Source organism: Otolemur garnettii, unplaced genomic scaffold (assembly GCF_000181295.1).
Source record: "Otolemur garnettii isolate 467f Iridium unplaced genomic scaffold, OtoGar3 scaffold00010, whole genome shotgun sequence".
Taxonomy (NCBI): domain Eukaryota; kingdom Metazoa; phylum Chordata; class Mammalia; order Primates; family Galagidae; genus Otolemur; species Otolemur garnettii.
The window spans coordinates 24,457,585-24,475,257 of record NW_003852405.1 but is presented as its reverse complement, the minus strand read 5'-3'; positions in this window follow the sequence as shown (position 1 = coordinate 24,475,257).

Here is a 17,673-nt window from a genome sequence, read left to right as displayed (position 1 = left end):
AGAGACATTCTCCCATTCTGAGGCCTGTCTGCTTGCCTTACTCACTGTGTTCTTGGCTGTGCAGAAGCTCTTTAGTTTGATCAGGTCCCAATACTATATTTTTGATGTTGCTTCAATTGCCTGGGGAGTCCTCCTCATAAAATTTTAGCCCAGGCCGATTTCTTCAAGTGTTTTCCCTACACTTTCTTCTATTATCTTTATGGTTTCATGTCTTAAGTTTAAATCTTTAATCCAGTGAGAATCTATCTTAGTTAATGGTGAAAGGTGTGGGTCCAGTTTCAGTCTTCTATAGGTTGCCAGCCAGTTCACCCAGCACCATTTGTTAAACAGGGAATCCTTTCCCCACTCGATGTTTTTAATTGGCTTGTCAAAGATCAGGTAACAGTAAGTAGCTGGATTCATCTCTTGGCTCTCTATTCTGTTCCATACATCTACCTCTCTATTTGGAAAATGTTATGCTTAGCAAAGTATCACAACAATGGGGAAAAAAGTATCCAATGTACACAGCCCTATTATGAAACTAATTTATAGCTTTAATATGAAAGCTATAACCTAATTATAGCCTAAGAATATGGGGACGGGGAGGGCATGGGTGGGGGAGGGTGATTGGAGGGTTCGCTTCTATGGTTTATCTTACAAGGGTACAAATGAATCTTCTAAGAGTAGAATATAAACGTCTTAACACAATAACTAAGAAAACGATATAAAGGCTGTGTTAACCAGTTTGATGAAAGTATTTCAAATTGTATATGAAAACACTACACTGTACCCCATGATTGCATTAATGTACACAGCTATCATTTAATTAAAAAAAAAAAGAAAACAGAGAAAGTTCTGGTTGGTTTTCTGGTTATAGTCAACTAAAATCAATTAAGCTTTGAGCACCATGCTCAGAAATGGATTAGGGAAAGGAAGCTGCTGGCCTGTTGCTGCCACCATCACTCTACGGAGTAGGCTAGGCTATTGGTCCCCACGTGAATTCTGACCGGTTCCTGCTGGTTGGGACATTTATTCCAATGCACTGGCAGGAGGAGTCAAATGGAACAACTCTGGATCATTCGTGAGTAACCTATAGCTGCTGCTTTCATTCTAAAACTAGAAAATAAATGTAAGTATAATTGTAATTAAAAAATGTCATTTAGAAGTTAGAAATATATTTTTTAAATTTTTTAAAATAGAAAATACCTCCTTTTTTCTTCTTTGGCTGCAATCTAGGGCTCTACCTTCCATCAAGATTTATATATCCACAATGGCAGATTCAATAAGCATATGAGATTTCAGAGGTAACAAATGTTTAAACACAGATGAAGAAGAAGAGGTGATTATTAGATAATTTACTAGAACTCAAAAAAAGGATGGTGCTCAGTTGTAAAAACGGGAGAGAACAGAATGGAATGATGTTATCAGGGTTGGGACACTGAGTCGAGTTCATCTAGAAACAACTTGATTCTGAGCATGGGTTTTCATTTCCCACCACAGGGAACATTCACTCTTGGTATATGAAGAAGTTGTTGAGACTGCTGGTTTCCAGACTGAGGCCCACCACAAACAGTAATGGTGAAGGCCTTTGCATGAGATTTCATAGACCATATTGGCATTTAAACAGACGCTGTGATAAGTTACATCACATTGGCGAAATGAAATGGTGGCTTGGAAACATAAACAGATGATAGGCCTTGCTTTTATGTTAATGTATGTAAGTCTATTAATTCCCAGGAGGAATAATATTTCTTATCAATTTCTAAATTGCTATGTGATGGGTAGACTTTCAAAAAGCTTTGTGAAAATAAATAAACCCTGAAACATAGTATTAATTTTGAATAGACACCACTGTTCTAATTTTACTGCAAAAGGATACTGGCTGAAATCTTTCATAGCTTTAAATCTCCTCCAAGTCTCCCAGCATCTCTTAGCTGAATGCCAGGGCCTCAGCTGACCTCTGGCTGGATCTGCGCCTTCTGATGTTTGGCAACACTCAGGCTGCTACAACTATGCGCTCCCAGGTGTCTCCCTTTCCTCTGTGCTGAAGGATGCTGAGGGATGTTGAGGCTATCTTTATGACAGCATAAGACTCCTTGTCATGGGGATAAAATTCATTGGACTTTTATAGCAGCAGCTGCTATGCTGGAATTGAGAGAAATAATTCTCCAGGTGATCACAAAAGAAAAAAGGAAAAAGGATAAAAAGAAGAAATGGAAACAAATATATTATTTTCTGGCAAAGTATCAAGAGGGAGAGAGGGAAGGCTGAGAACCAGCACTTACTGTGCTGGGACTGTGGCTTCGAGGTTTCCACGAAGCCCAGAAAAGGAGAACTGCAGCCCGTCGGATGTGGATGTCACAGCCAAGATATGCTGTCTTCTGCAGCACGGCCAGTTCTCTGGTCTCCAGGGCCAAAATTGCAGAAGTGGTTTTCTAGACTAAAAAAAAAATCTAACGAGGTATAGGCAAACAAGCACATTGGGTAGTTCAACATGTTTGATCATTGAAGGCAGTGTAGTGGAAAATAATAATAATAATCTTTGGGAAAAAACATGTTTCCATATCTGTTACATTGTGTAACTTTGTCAGGCAGAAGAAAAGTCTTTACAGTAAGAGAGTGGCAGAGACCTGACGATGATGACTGTGGACATCCTTTATGGAGCCTGAATTATCACAAAAGGAAAGTAGATGGGGGTGGGGTGGGGGGTGGGGGGGGTGGAGCCAAGATGGCAGACTGCAGCCAGCTTTTTACAGAAGCTCCGGTCCAGAAGGAGGCTGAAAGGACAGAAGTTTAGCAAACTAGCTGATGGTTTGGAGCAGAGCCAAGAGAGAAGATTGAAGAGCGCACTTCAACCTTCCTGAGGCGAGCTGCGACCCCAAAAATAGAACCAAAATGTCATGGAAGAAGCCCAAGTGCCCATCGATCCATGAATGGATCAACAAACTTGGAATACTATGCAGCCATTAAGAAGGATGGAGACTTTACATCCTTCATGTTCACATAGATGGAGCTGGAGAATGTTCTTCTGAGCAAAGTATCACAAGAATGGAGGAAAAAGTATCCAATGTACACACCCCTATTATGAAACTAATTTAAACCTTTTTATATGAAAGCTATAACCAAATAGCCTAAGAATATGGGGAGGGGGGAGGGAGAAGGGAGGGAGGAATGGGTGGAGGGAGGGGGATTGGAGGGATCACTTCTGAGGTTTATCTTACAGGGGTACAAGTGAATCTTTCTAAGAATAGAGTGTGAACATTTTAAAACAATAACTGAGAAAATGACATGAAGGCTCTGTTGACCAGTTTGATGGAAGTATTTCGGATTGCATATGAAAACCCCACACTGTACCCCAGAAGTGCATTAATGTACATAGTTATCATTCAATAAAAAAAAAGGTAAAAAAAAAAAAAAAAAGAAAGTAGGCAGCAAGGATGCATCATTATTTCATAAATTTTGTCTGTGAAATGAATTCTTTTTTCCAGAAACTATCAGGAAGGTTGAATTCCTCTGATCCATTTTAAAACAACAATGGGAATTACCTCCCTGACAGGCAACATGCTGAAAGGAAGTGGGATTATTCATTTTAGGAGTCTCTGACTTTAACATCGATGGTGATTCTGATTGTTTTGAATGGATTCAGGCAAGTAATGCACATTCTCCACTAGAAGCAAAAACACGCACATACCTGCTAGCATGATTTTCATATAGTTTGTAAATTTTTCTCTTCCATTTGAGGCATGTCTATGGAAGTGTGACATGGCACTCACTATGGTAGCCTGGAGGTTCACTCTGCCTGCTCACAGTTGGAACCAGTGTAGATTGGTCTATAAAGATTTCTTGGTCTACAAATCTATAGCATCAAAAACATATGTTTGACTCTATTTTTAAGTGTTAAAGTCCTTCTTGAGTCACAAATAATAATGCTTAGCACCTTCTCTGAATAGCAGCCAAAGTGACTTTTCGTCTTTTGTGCACTGTTCAGGGCACATGAGCATTTCAGATCCTCCCCTGGGACTCTGGTGGCCTGGGAGAGGATGCCCAGTGGGAGGTCTCTGCTCCCTGTCTCGGAAGTCGGTTTACTGCCTGGATCCTGAACTCTCTGTGTTCTAGGGTTTCTGATCCCATCCTTTATTTTTAAATATTTGACTTATTCATGGAGACCAAGTGCCTGATGCTTCCCCAGCAGCTCTCTGTGTGCTAGATTCTGTCCTTTCTTTGCTCCCAGCAGGGTACTGGGCAGCTGGCTGGGCAGTACTTCACCCATTTCTAGAACCAAACTATACTGACAAACATCCTGATATAACCAACTTTGTTTTGTTGCAACCAACCTCCATATATCATCATAGTAAAAATTCAATTATTACAGTAATTCTTTAGCTTATGGTCAAACTTCTTAAATATCACATGGATTCTCCCTGAAAGCCAATTAAGTGTGCATTTGAAAGGTTATATTTAATTTAATCTATGGCAATTTTCCATTTTCTATGGCTTAGATGTCTCTGTTCCTAGAATTAAATGTATGTGTTTCTTATAATGGTAACACTTATGTATCTAGTTTAGACTCCAGAAGATGTCCCATTTCATTGAAATAACTTGTATATGTACATAATTTCTTTATAAGGCAAGGGCTAAAGCCCTATAGACTTACTTGCTAGGTACTGCTCTACCCAAAGTGTTTCTACAGAGCAAATTCCCCAGGGATTAGGTTTATCATAAATCTCAGGTCTATCATATGTCTTCCACAATGGAATTCTCTTCTCTGCTTTCCCCCATCTTTGATACCGAAAGGTAAGGAGCTCAGTACTCTAACTAAATCATCAGTGATCACTGTTGCTTTCCCCTCTCTGCCCTAGTAGGATCCTGCCTTGGGGGGACATTGCTTTTCTCCTTTAATACCAAGTCTCCAGTGGTAGTAATTCGGGTGAGGGATGAGGTGTATCCATCCTGGCCAACTAGATGAATGCATCATCATTCTGAGTTAATGATCATAGGATGATGAGGAGATCCCTTGGAGATAGGATGAAAAGTCCCATTTTGCACATCAGTTTATGTTATATCCATATAAAATAATCAGAATGCAGTTGGATAACATACAAAATGAATCTTAGGAGAGTGATGTGATCTAAAAATGTAATTTTAGAAGTTATTAGAATATAAATGGTAATTAAATTCATGAAAGTGGATAATCTAGTCCTTAAAGTTTCTAGTAGATGAAGAAACATTTAATGAATAGCCAGCGATTGAAAATCTGGAATGGACACTGTTCCAAGATCCAATTGGAGTAAGAAGAAAGGCAGTGGAGGAGAGAACATGATTATTTATTGGGTTTTAAGGAAACATGAGCAGTTAAAAACAATTCTCAAGTTTTGAATATGGGTTACTTGTATCCACTGGTGACTTGTATGTGTTTGTAAGATTATTTGCATAGCTAAATTCCATTTTGACAGGAACCAATATGGGGAAAAACGTTTGCTATAATAGGATTATTTCTAAGCCCAGGCCAATGGCCTAGAGCATTAATTCCCTGTTGATCTCAGTGCAACACAATTCTCTCCTATGAATTATTTAGTATAACGACTTTCCCCAGTCCTTGTCTATAGCACAGTACTCCAATTTTAATGGAAAAAACCCCATAAGAATACAAACTCTTCCATGAAGGTTGATTTAAGTTCAAAAAAAAGCATTCTCCAGAGTCATAGTGGTTTATCCAATGTGAAATGTGTTGTGCTCAGCTGGAAAGCTAAGGTGGGCTCTGGGGTGTGCATTTGAATGGAGCTAATGAATTTCCTCTGTGCAGTTCAGCCTGGGGAGAAATGGAGAAGTCAGCTTAATAAAGCATGCAGTAGAATTGCCCTCTCTGGCTCTCCAGATTATAATAGCGGAGAACGGTACTTTGCCTTTTTCTCTAAGTATATTCCTGGATTTCTGTTACTATGATTTTTTTATACTTTGATCATCCCATGTTCTTCTCTGTCCTCCATCCCTTCCTTCAGGCCTCTCCCTTCTCTGCCTCTTTACCTCCCTCCCTGCCTTGGTTCTTGTGTCTCTTTAATTAAGACTGGTAACACAGTGATGATCTGAAGAGATACTTGGTGCGCGCTGACTGATTCTTCTGCAGCACACTGTTCTCAGAAGGCCTAGTGTGCACTCTCCTGCTACGAGCTGTGAAGTGGAGCCTCTGTTGACTTGATAAAGAAGGACCCGACCTTGTACAAGAAACCATGTTTTGGATTTTTCTTATTTTCATTTGCTTGTTTATCGATTTGGCTTGTTTTTTTCTGAGCTCTCTGTTCCTTCTGCATTTTATTTGAGCCCGGGGAAATCGGAGGCAATTTCCCCACTCAGATGTTTTGTTCTTGCTGTGCTTGCTGTTCAGAACTTAATTCTGGTCACTTCAACTCTCTTTGAAAGAGCCTTTCTATAAGATCGTGAAAAGGTGGCCTGCATGCTATTCAACTGGGGTGGCAGAAATCCTAAGGACACAACGTAGGAATCTGACTTTTTAAGGGTCTTTGCTGATCACCAGGCATATTAACGCCAGAGAACTTCCCTCTGAAAGCATCTTATAGGAAGAGAAATAATCACATAAACTTCCTCTTCCTCCCATCGGTGCCCTTCAGAATCAATTCATAAATAAGGCTGTAAGCTTTCTGAGAGGGGGAAATCATACCTTTTATTTCTTTGTATCTTAGACAAGGCATCTGCAGTCATGGAACAGGTGTGGTCAAATCAACAACACCTCAGTCTGTCTGCACTATCTCACCCTGGAGAAGAAGCTCATCAACCTTTCTGAGTCTGAATTCATCCGTCTTATAGAAATACAATACTCATAAGATAGTTATGAGCATTAGTGCCCCGGCTAGTTAGTCTAAAATGAAATGGATCTGTACAGCACACAGTGGAAAACCTGATGCATAGTTGGAACTTTTGAAAATGTTATTACTCTGACTTTCACCTTCTGTGAGATTTAGTTTTCCCATTTATAAAATTGAAATTTTATACTTGTCTTATATATTGATGAGAAGATAAGAACAGGAAAGGATGGGAAAACACCCAAAGCTTTGCTTGCCATATGTAGTTACTATTATCTTATAAGGTGTATTTCATTACATCAGTAAATCAGAGTAGATCCATCACATACTTATTGAGTGTCTACAATGTAAAAAAAAAAAAAAACCACGCTGCTAGGTGAGCTCATGGATTCAAAATTAAAATCTCAGGGTTCTTGAACTCCAGGAGCTCACAATTGAGTGAATAACACGAATAAGTATGGGTATGATTCTAGAAGATAGCCTATGCTCTGCACTGCCTATTCAGTAGTTACCAACTGAAAGCTACTACAGTTGTTTTAGGAAGAGGAAGAAATTAATTCTGACTAGGAGATTGGAACATTTCTCCATTTAATGCTGGTTGAATTTAAAAGGGAAAATAAAATTAAGGAAAACCCCATCTCTGTTTATTTAATCTGTTTGGGAGGGCTTTAATTACTCAGAGGAGACAAAGAACATAGTACAGTAGAACCTTGATTAACTGGAACACTCAGAATTGAGATAATGGGATTTTCTTGTTAATTTTTTCTTTAAGAGCCAAGAACCCATGCTCTGTCATTGCTATTCCTACCTCCCAATACAGCAACTACTGATCAGTTATTAAATAGAAATGAGGGTGGAGCTGCTCAGAATTGGGTGAGAGATTCCATTTGTGGTCAGCTAGAGCTAGAAGGTGATAAAATTCAAGGTCAGGGGTCTGACCAGCCTTCCTCACTGTTATAAAACTCCATCTGCCTGTCCAACAATATGTGATCACCCCAAAACTATTCAAATAGCTTTTATTGAATTAATATAGCTTCAACAATGGTAGGCCCTGTTGCAGATATGAATGATTTCTAATATATAATTCTTGATTTCAAGAGTTATCTTATAGATTTAAAGACATATTAACTTATGAAAATAAAACAACAATGTAAAGAAGTATGTAACTATCTGGAAAAGATTGAGTGCTATAAAAGTTAAAAGATGAAAGAAATATTTTGAATTGGAATAGATTAACATGATTGAGTCAGAATACATTTCTTTGGATCAAAAGGATGATATAAGGAAACAAGTATTTTGAAAATATTGAGAAGTTTACAGTATACAGAGTGGTTTGAATTTGAGGAGATGGGAAAATAAAAAGACAAATCTGGCAGTTTTTAGAAGTATCTAATGTCACTTAATACTTCTCAGATGACTGAATTCTAGAGTTCTCATTTTGAAGGCCATCATCATTGATTAACATAAAGCAGCCCCAAATGAAGTACAACCTAATGATTAAGAGCACAGGGTTCAGAATCTAAGACCCAGGGTTAAGTAATAGTTTTGGCAATTACTGTCTTTGGGAACTTAGGCAACTTAGTTAAACTTCTAAACCAGGGTTTCCTGAGCTGTAATGTGATAATAATAATAGTATCTAACTTATTCTTACTAAGTCTTATTTGGCACAATGCCTAGAACACAGTAAGCACTCAGTACCTGTTAACAACAATTATCATTATCAGAGAGTCTTAGAGTTTGGACAAAATTTGCAGAATTTATACAGACGATTTGAAATGCCTAGACAATTTTACTTAACATGAATTCTGGGTATATGCTTTTTTCATTTTTTACTTTCTTCTAGTCTTGTGTGAGTTAAATCCTGCTTTTTCGGATTTCACGATGGTGCAGTGACTGCTGTAGATGTGGCGTTACCCACCGATTGGCCTGTCTGAGCAGTGACATCACATAGTAGCCACATGAGCCTACTGTTTCCTATGTCTCCTTGTGTGAGGCCATTCTCTGGCCACAGGTCTGGAGCCGACTAGCACAAACATACCAGAAGTACAAGCCAGGAAGCATCCCTTGGCATGACCCTTGACTCATGAGAAAAGGGAATTTGTGAATAAGAACCCCAGCTTTCTGTCCTTTCATGAAGTGTTCCAGAAATTCTATTCAATGACCCCCAGTGTGAATGGATATCAGTTTCTCAAAAGAGTAAATCTACTCATAAAAGGAGATTTTATAATTTTTTTCTTTTCCATGTCTAACTTCTTCACTTCTGCATTTTGCCTATAATTCCAGTTTTCGGTTTATTGCCTCTCAGTTCCAAATCTACCCTTTATTTCCTGCTCTGTGATAATGGAGCTGGGCCCTATAAAATTTCTCCCTAGCTAGCTAACATGATTTAAGCTCTGTAGTAGAGGATTCCAGAGAGACACAGTGTAGAGGAAGTGTTGTTTCTCCTGATTTCAGTGTGTTCCTCTAGGCAAGCTGCAGAAGCACATGAAGCTTCCATGGCACCTGGCAGCCAGCTGTCTTTGAACAGCTCCTGCTGCCACAGTCTTCAGGGAGTTGTGAGGCAAAGTGTCTCCAGGGCAGCACCTTCCATGAGTGATTTTCCATGATAGCCTTGACAGAAAAATCATAGCAAACTGATATTGGTGCAGAAAACACCTTGGCAGCCTTAAATCATCTGTACAGCCTCAATGAATATACTAAGCCAGAGCTGAATTCTTTTAATCAGGATCTGGATCTTAGTTCTGGTGAGGGTGTGTGTGTGTGTGTGACAGAATAGCAGAGGGCCTCCATCAGAGGACCTTCCTTTTGCACACTATCTCAGCCTTATTGATAGTGGTGTACCTTATATTTGCTAATCCTATATTCTTTGTCTAAAGATAGCTATGGGCATTAACTTATAATTTATGAAAATGAAACAATGATCCAACGAAGCATGTAATTGGTTGAAAGTAAATGAGTGCTATAGGCATTAGGAGATAAAAGAAATATTTTGGTTTGGAATAGATTAATAAGATAGAGTCTGAATATATTGATTTGAACCAGAGAGATGTTATGTGTATAAGGATGTAAGTAAAGAGCAAGTATCTCTTTACCTTTTACTCCAGTCTTATAGTTATACTTTTTTGTTGTTTTTAAGAAAGAATTTCACTGTTATTTCAGCTAGAGTACAGTAGCATCATCATACCTCACTCCTGGGCTCAGCTGACTTTCCTGTCTCCACCTCCCAAATAGCTAGGACCACAGGAGCATACCACCATACCTGGCTATTTTTTTCTATTTTTAGTAGTGTGATGTAATAGTAGAGGTACTCTACTACAGGACCTTCCTTTTGCATTCTATCTTAGCCTTAGAGAAAATATTGCTCTTGCTCAGGCTGGTCTGGAACTTCTGACTTTAAGTGATCCTCCTGCCTTGGCCTCCTGGAGTGCGAAGATTATGGGGATTAGCCATCATGACTGGCTATTAATACTTCTTAGTATGAAATCTTCTCAAATTTCTGGTTAGTTCCTTTGGCCTAACTGGACCCATATTAATACAGCTCCCAAAATAAATTAGTTGCACGTGAATCTCTATCTCATAGTCTGTTTTTTAGGGAATCCAATTTGAAACTGTTGGTTTTGGTAGAGGCATTAGAAATCAGATTCTCTAGATGAGAATATGGAATTGAATTATTTGCTGACCAGATGGAAAAAGGGTCTTATTTCTGGTATGAAATGGAATGTTATAAGTTGGCCTGATGTAGCATCACATGTATATGGGTTATTATTTGTGGTAAATTGTGAGGAAGAATAGGGAAAAGAAAGTTCTACCTTGTAATAGCTCTAATGCACTGGTTCCCAAAGTGTGGTGTCTGGACCACCAGCATTAGCATCAATATGGGAACTTGATAGAAATGTCAGTTCTTGGGCATTATCCAAGACTTACTGAATCATAAATTCAAGAATTGAGGTCTAGAAATCTATGCTTTGAAACTTTCTAGTTGATCCTCATGCAGTGTAAAGATTAACAGCCAATGCTCTAAAACCTGAAAAATACGATGAGAAATGTAAGAATTGGGAATCAGATTGATTTTTTTATAAGTGACATAAAAGCCTTGGGGGAAAAAGAAAAAGAATGGCAGCTTTGGGTCAAACAACTCTTTGCTCAGGGCTGTAGATGCAAAAAGCTTTTATGGCTATGTTTGAGAACTTCTCCTGCTGTAGTTGAGCCATTTGATTATAAAAGGAATGTAATTACTAACAAATCTAAATGCATAGCTCTTGCCAAAGTTAGAGCCATAGTAGAGAAGAAATGAGAGCTCACAACCTTAGATGAGACACTTAATGGGTAGATGTGCTTGAGAACTATCAATATCCATGTTATGGACTGAATGTTTATGTCCCCTCCAAAATTCCTGTGTTGAAGTCCAAATCTCCAGCATGTTTGGAGGAGAGGCCTTTGTGGGGTAATTAGGTCATAAGTGTGAAACCCTCAAAAATTTAATTAGTGCACTTTTGAGAAAAGATAGTAGAGCTTTCTCTGTCTCTCTGCTCCCTACCAGGTGAAGTCATAGTGAGAAGTTCACCATCTGCAAAGAAGGAAACATGTCCTCATCAGACACTAGCTGTGTCAAAGACTTGACATTGAACTTCCCACCTCCAGAGCTGTAAGAAATAAATGTTTGTTGTTTAAACCACCCAGTTGATAATATTTTTGTTCTATCAGTCTAAGTAGACTCCCTTCATTCCTCATGAGTGTCAGAGAAAAGTATTGGTTTTTCTTGGAGACCATTCAAATGTCTCAGGTGAGGTCAATGCCTGACAGAAGATGTTTGTTCTCTTCTATCTCTGTGTGCTGGCTCCTCTCAATAAATTCAGATCACTAGGATCAAGCTTTACCCTGACTTAATTGGAGAAATTCTGTTGCTTACATGGATTATTCACCAAAATAGCTGATAAACATTTTTAACAATTAATAGTATTTAATAAAAGAGCATTTATGAAGGTGACCCCAGAGTATTAGACTGAGAAGTGTCAAAATATAAACAAGACAGGGGAAACTTGTTTATAGGTAGATTCTGCAACTTATGATTCAGTATCCTCAGATGGACTTGGAATAGGGCTTTGAAGCTTAGAGACAAGGATAGCTACAATAAGTGAGATAGAAATGCCAGAATCACATGGGCAGAGTATTGAGGAAAGTAACAGAAGATTCAAGCATGTAGACCTACAAAATGGACACTATGTGCTCAGATCTTTGTGTCTTACACCAATGTCCACTAGAAAGTGCCTACTGCAGAGGAGACATTGGACAACCAACCAGACACAATGATTCAACCAGTAGATGTCAGCCATGAATGCTGGTGTTTGTACAATGGGTCCATGAACAGAATATCCATGATAGAAAGAAGCCATGCATGGACCCAAGTGCTTGCACTCCCTTTCACTAAGCCTGATGAGCATCCAGAGACCTTCAATGGATCCTTAATGACACATTTTTAAAAGAACCATCTCTTAAAGAGACTAATCAGCAGTTAATTACTTCAAAATCCACAGAGAGAAAAACCTAGACCAATAAAAGTATAGATCTGGGATAAGGGATATCCAAATATGTAGGAAAGAAAAGAAATCATGAAGATCTATTATTACCTGGGGGCCAACTACTGCCATGGGGATGTACTGAAACATCCCCACTGACCTGCCTATTGTAGGAAATTAAGTTCAGTGTATGGAGAACACTAAATGTAAGGAATTTGTATTTTGGTTCTGGAAGAATGAAACACACCAGAAGATATGATGATATAATCAGATGTATAATTTGTATTAATAATCTACACTCCCAAAGAGCCTAATACACACACATACATATATACATACATACACATAAACACATGTACATACACACAAATAAATGCATTTCAAAATGCATTTATAGAGACTAAAAATTTAAAAAATCAACCTGTTTGATAACCCTTTTTTGAATAAATGCATTAATCAATTTATTTTTCCTATGACCATTTCCACAAAGTATAATACAATTACAAATTTTATGGCTCTGGTTGAAACAATATCATTAGAATATAGTTAAAATGTTTTTAATGCTTACTGTGTACTAGGCTTAATGCTAGCACATTAATTATCTTTAGGAGTGCTAAGAACATTCCTGTGGGGTAAGTACTACTATTATTTCTATTTTAGGGAAAGGAAACTGAGGCTTAGAGAAGTTACTGTTTATGTAAGATCAGTTAGGAAAGAGCAGAGTCAGAGATTCAACTCAATGTCTACCTGATGCTGAAACTCATGCTTTTAATAATGGTCCCATATTTGTTCAAAATTTGTTTCAAAAGTGGTGATGAAAAAACCACAGCACTTTGGTAATTTTACTTTAATTATCTATGCTGTCTTTTGAAGTGGCAAGTCTCAGACTGTGAACATAGGTACTTTGATTTTAAAAGGGTCACAAAGGGAAAGCCTTATTTCTGTTATCCTATCTTCAGCATTTCAGGTAATTGCCAATAATCCAAATTGAGGCTCTTGGCTGCTGCAGCTTACATTAATGATTAAATGAAGTATAATAAACACAAATTTAGCTGTCTATAGTGTTTGAGGAGTAATGAAAGATATTATATTGCTTCTAAAGTAAAAGATCTAAAATATAGTATTGCAAACCAAAATGTTAATTTATTTTTAAGAAGAGATTTAGACTCTGAAGTAAGAAAATATTTCAGTGAGCCACGATAGAGTTACATGTGTAATAAGGGAACTGTCAAGTTCATGGTTAGCCTGCCTATATAATGTAAATCAAGAGTTGAGAAGTATTTTATTCTAAATTGCTTTTTAAGTCTGTGAATGCCTATTGGTTTATACATAAGATTTATACCAACATATTCTTTCCATCTTCATTTTATGTGAAGGGAATATTAATGTTTGATTGCCTCCATAATCATGGAAGTAGAAATTTTCTGTGGTGTGCAGCTAATCTTTGGTTATTCATCCTAGCAGCAAACAAGTTTCTACTTGAAAAGGGAACACTTTTACACTGCTGGTGGGACTGCAAACTAAAACAACCTTTTTGGAAGTAAGTATGGAGAATCCTCAAAGAACTCAAACTAGACCTCCCCCCCATGTGATCCTTCAATCCAATTAACTGGGCATCCACCTAGAAGAAAACAAATCCTCTTACCATAAGGACATTTGCACTAGACTGTTTGTTGCAGCTTAATTTACAATCACCAAAATGTGGAAATAGCCTAAATGCTCAACAACCCAGGAATATACAACAAGCAGTGGTATATGTATACTATGGAATACTATTCAGCCATTAACAAAGATGGAGACTTTACATCCTTTGTATTAACCTGGATGGAAGTGGAACACATTGTTCTTAGTAAACTATCATGAGAATGGAGAAGCAAGAATCCGATGTACTGGGCGGCGCCTGTGGCTCAAGGAGTAGAGTGTCGGCCCCATATACAGAGGGTGGTGGGTTTGAACCTGGCCCTGGTCGAACTGCAACAAAAAATAGCTAGGCATTGTGGTGGGCACCTGTAGTCCCAGCTACTCAAGAGGCTGAGGCAAGAGAATCACCTAAGCCCAGGGGCTGGAGGTTGCTGTGAGCTGTGATGCCACGGCACTCTACTGAGGGTGACAGAGTGAGACTCTGTCTCTAAAAAAAGAAAAAAAGAATCCCACATACTCAATTCTGATATGAGGACAATTAATGATCTAGTACATGGTGGGAGGTCAGGGAAGGGGAGAGCAGAGAGAAGAAAGGAAGGAGGGAGAAGGAGGTCACGGTGTGTGACACATCTTTTGGGGTCAGGACACAATTATAAGAAGGACTTACCTAACGAATGGAATCAATGCAACATGGTTCTTTGTACCCTCAATGACTCCCCAACAACAACAAAAATAAAAACAAAACCAGCAACCTTTATTTACCTTTTGTTAAAATTATGGAGAGCAGGGGGACATGGGCTTCACAGGATATCGCTGCAGTCAACCATATATAGGTAAATCCATCTTTCCTCCTTTCTTCTTTGCTCTGACATCCAGGACTGTCATATAGTTGTGAGGTTGATCAGAATTCCCTATGATCTAGTCTCCCTCCTATCATTGCCAAACAAAAGTCACTCATTGTTTAATTGTCTCAATTTTGTAAAAACTAATTATGTTCTTGGCAACTATTTAGGTAAAAAAATCATAGGCCAATAAGACATTTGAATTTGGTTGCAGTCAACTCTCTCCAAAGTTGCTTGGTCCTTCTAGTCAAGAGCCATAGTTTATATACTGTGAACCATACAGACATTTTCTTTTTTAAAACACAATAGTAATTTCACATAATAAATATTTATCTTTTTAAGCATACAAATTCCAATTCTAGTAGTGGTTTCCTTTGAGAAGCAGATATTGGCTTGAAGATCAGACTGCTTCCATTATTGTTAAGTAAAGTGGTGTGCTACAGAGTAATCTTGGAGGGCGTGTATTTTAGATCAAAAAGATCATTTAAAATAGGCAATATTTGGGCTTTTAGAAAGATCTATTTACAAAAAAGGGGTGTGGGGTAAGAGAAGTGACACTTTCATTTTTAACCGTGATGTATAAAGAGTGTGGAAATTGTCATGCTTGTCCTTACAACAGCAGCAACAAAAAAGATGAATACACTGAAAATGAGCAAATGTTCTTAGACCCATCATTAAAATGGGTTTACAAGGCAATCTGCTACCCCCAAATCTGGAGAGAGATGAATCTCGACAGTAATAGCTGAGATTTGTCAACCTGAAGCAGAACCTTCCAGAGCCAAAAATTGGTACGAACAACTAAATGGTAATTTGGACAACTTGCTGGAGTCTCAAGGTGTGTTGTTTTGAGGATGAGAAACTATGAGAGACCAGTGTTGGCAGGGTCAATCTTTATAGATTTTACCACCAGGAAACCTTCCCACCCTCTCACCCCACTGTCTCCCACAGTGCAAATTCAAGAAAGATACCTTCCTGCCTCTGGCAGACAGAAGACTATTCCTTGTGAAATATGCCTAGATATTTCCCTATAACTTTACCAGAACCTCATCTCAGCTTGGGGAGGGTATTTCACCCACTCTATTTCATTCTATCCCATCTGTTGCACTGAAAGAAGGCAAACTCAGTAAATAAGGAAGTATTTGGTTGACTTATTTATCCTTCCTTCTTTGTATTATGTTAACTTTTTTCAGATTCATGGGACCTGACATTTCGTTTTACCAGATTCACAGAGGAACTTAATGAAACTTCTTCATCAAGCTACAATGTCATGATTTTCATGGTAGAAAGATACTGCTAAAAAAATGGGAAAGGATTTGGAAAACATCAATAGAAATTCCATATACATATAATAGTAAATGTCAGCACAATAGCATTAACTAAAATTGCTAAGTTTCAGAAAATAAAAGGGGATTGTACAAAATTGTGAAAAATTTGTGGTATAACAGGAGTCTGTCTCCAATAGAAAAAAGCAAAAATTTAAATTGATAATTTTTCAAAGTGCTTAAACTGTGAACTTAAGTAACATTTCACATTTAAGTAGTAGAGGGCACAATTAGTCAATTATTTGAATTTTTTAAAATAAAAGTACTAGACTTCTGAAATTTATTGTAGGTTTTGCCCAAATGTAAATGGAATGAAAACTGCCTGAAAATGATTACATAGCATTATAGTTTTTAGCATGTTAACTCCCATGTGAGTTGTATTTAACTTACGCTAGTTTTGAGCCTGGAGCCTCATAAAGCACATATAACTCACATGTCTCTTGCACAATGACTGTCACACTAGAAAAGAATTATTTTTCCTTGGGGCCACATTGTTTTATTACATCAATAGGCATGTCAGTTATATATTCTTCACAAAGTTTTGGGCTCAAAACCATCATGAGTTAAATACAACTCACATGGCAGCTAATATGCTTGACCTAATAAAATACTATGGCCAAAAGGAAAACTTTTTTTTTTCTACTGTGACAGTGTATTAGAGTGAAATATTAGAGAAGACACTTGTGTCCAAATGTTTGAAATAAGGACTCTCTTGCCAAAACTGGTCTTAAAGTAGTAAGATATTATGAGCTTTTTTCCTTGGAAAACTACAAGGAAACACTTCAAGGTTTCATTGATAATTTATAAAAGAAAAAGAATCTAAACAATGAAATGGGGAAAACTCATCACCAATGAAATAACCTTAAAGCCTCAGTATCAACCTTAGCTTGGGGGTCACTTTTGGTCAATGATAGAAATTATAGCAATGTAAGAAAAAAAAAAAAGAAAAGCTGTAAAGTTTCCAGATTCTATAGTATGATCACCTCTGTATTTAGTTAGGGCTTGAAAATGTTTGCTTCAATGTACAAATAAGGTCTATATTTCTACATCACAGTCTATGTATTTCATGAAGGCAATTAATAAAACAATACACAGTAGAGGATAAAAGTGTATATGGCTAATAGATAAAGTTATCTAGAGTATAATCATATAAAGTAGAATATAATGCATTGAAGTTCTGATATGAAGTCTCAGTTCTCCTCACTGAGCAGTTTGTGGGGTTTTATTTGCTTGTTTATTTTTTTGTTTGTAGTTACAGGCTGGGTTTCTCTTGGCTTTTACTGTTCAGAGTCTCCAGAAATTCTTCCCTCTGTCGTGTGATATTTTTTTCTATGCCAGTATATCACTATTTTTCCTTTTAAATTCTTTTTCCTATTTGCAGAAATGTCTGCACCTCTCCATTTAGAACTTCTCAAAGTGAACTTTAAATGTAATGATTATCATCTATATTGAACTTTTTTTCTTTTCCAAGTGGTCTTGAAATTGACAGATGCTGATTCTTATCACTGAGATAGTTTCTCTTTTTATAGAGTGATGCTTTGTTGAATAATAAAAG